The sequence below is a fragment of the Myotis daubentonii genome, chromosome 2, assembly GCF_963259705.1.
Source record: "Myotis daubentonii chromosome 2, mMyoDau2.1, whole genome shotgun sequence".
NCBI classification, from domain to species: domain Eukaryota; kingdom Metazoa; phylum Chordata; class Mammalia; order Chiroptera; family Vespertilionidae; genus Myotis; species Myotis daubentonii.
In genome coordinates this window covers 22,440,644-22,442,805 of record NC_081841.1, presented here as the reverse complement: position 1 = coordinate 22,442,805, position 2,162 = coordinate 22,440,644, and positions in this window count along the sequence as shown.

Genomic DNA, 2,162 nt, shown 5'->3' with positions numbered 1-2,162 from the left:
TACAATAAGCCCAGATCACTGGCCCTTGCCTCCAAGCTGGGCTGACCTTGCAAAATCCCTGAGAAACGGGCATGTTCCCTCTTTTCAACCTTTGCCAGGAAAGATGATTTCTCTGACTTCTCCAGGAACCCAACAATGTCTGATAAGACCAGTGATCAGCACGTTTTCCCCTTAATAAGCAAGTAGCTTTCACCCCAGTTGGGCTCACTTGCAAATTGGAGATGACAGAGGAAATACTCAGTGGACTTCAAGTGTAGTAACAGAAATGATTCAGTCTCTGAGGTCTTGGACAGGATACAGTTGATCTTTGAAGAACACAGATTTGAATTGTGCAGGTCCTGTTATATGCATATTTTTTCAGTCAATACAGTCTGCCCTTTCTACCAGCAGTTTTGTATCTGCAGTTTTCACATCCACCACTATTTTTGTTTCTAATATATAAATCTAAAACAGTGATTTTTAACTGGCATGCTGCAAGAATTTTTTAAAACATGCCAATACCTGACATATTTTAGTCAGGGGCACTGACCACTTTTTTTCTTTTGTTTTACTTGTATTGCATGTTGTCAGCTGTTCCTCCTCTCCGAGACTAAAATGACCCTAGTAAACTTCAAGTTTATGCTTAACACCTCCATACTAGTAGAATTAAAAGGAGTCCACAGCTGCTTTTTATTTTGATGTAGTCCCATTTGTTTATTTTCTCGTTAGTTTCCATTGCCCTAAGAGCTGTATCAGTAAAGATATTGCTTCAACATATATCTGAGATTTTGCTGCCTGTGGATTCCTCTAATAGTTTTATGGTTTCCCGTCTTATGTTTAAGTCCTTTATTCATTTTGAGTTTATTTTGTGTATGGTGTAAGTTGACGGTCTAGTTTCATTTTGCATATATCTGTCCAATTTTCCAAACACCATTTCATAGCAGCACAATTTACCATAGCTAAGATTTGGAAACAGCCTAAGTGCCCATCAGCAGATGAGAGGATTAAAACCCTGTGGTACATCTACACAACAGAATACTAGGCTGCAGTAAAAAAGAAGGAATTCTTACCATTTGCAACAGCATGGATGGACCTGGAAAGCATTATGCTAAGCAAAATAAGCCAGTCAGAGAAAGATAAATATCACATGATCTCACTCATTTGTGGAATATAATGAACAACGTAAACTGATGAACAAAAACAGATCCAGAGACAGAGAAGCATCAATCAAACCGTCAAACCTCAGAGGGAAGGTAAGGGAGGGTGGAGGTAAGGAGGAGAGATCAACCAAAGAACTTGTATGCATGCATATACGCCTAGCCAATGGACACAGACACCAGGGGGTTGAGAGCATGAGTGGGGGAGTAGAGGAGCAATGCAGGGATAAGGACACATATGTAATACTTTAATCAATAAAGAAAAAAAAAAGAATCCACAATGAGACTGGGGACTCATGGGTGTTCACAGCTTTTCTCCCATGTTGCAACACACTTGGAAGAAGGCAGCCTGGTTCTCTTTTTCTCCCTTGAGACTTTGTCTCTCTTCTCCTTTCTGAAGGTGCTATCCCCAAGCCTCCAAGGTCACTGGCACTGATCTCTTTTCCCTTAGATTGTCAAGTAAGAAAATGACAACAGCCAATTCAATAACAGCCATCCGGTGTGAATGAACCAAAATTATACTTATTCTTTTTATCAAAAGGGGGGGAGATACAATATTGTTTTTGGTGTGGTGCAGAATTTTAATAATTAGTTAATGTGTGCTATGAGATTAAAAAAAAAAAGGTTGAAAATTGCTGGTCTAAAACAAAGTGCAGAAATTTGAAATATTCAATTCAACAACAATATATGAGGTAATATTTTCCCTTCAATTTTTGTAAATGTATAGTGAACCTTTCTCAGTTTCCTTTGGTTGTTTTATGCCCCCATATTAAAGAAAACATGAGTATAAAAGGACTTCTCTTTTCTCTTTTTTTTTGGGGGGGGGGGAGGAGGAATGGCATGCCCAATTATTTATTTAATTTTTTTACGTTTTAAAATGTATCTTTATTGCTGAAAATAATACAGATATACCCTCCCCTCCCCCCTTTGACTCCTTCTTTCCTGCTAACAGCTTTTAATGGTTAACTCCACCCCTCACCCTTTTAATGATTTCCCTTTGGGGGTTGACTCCACCTCCATTACGCA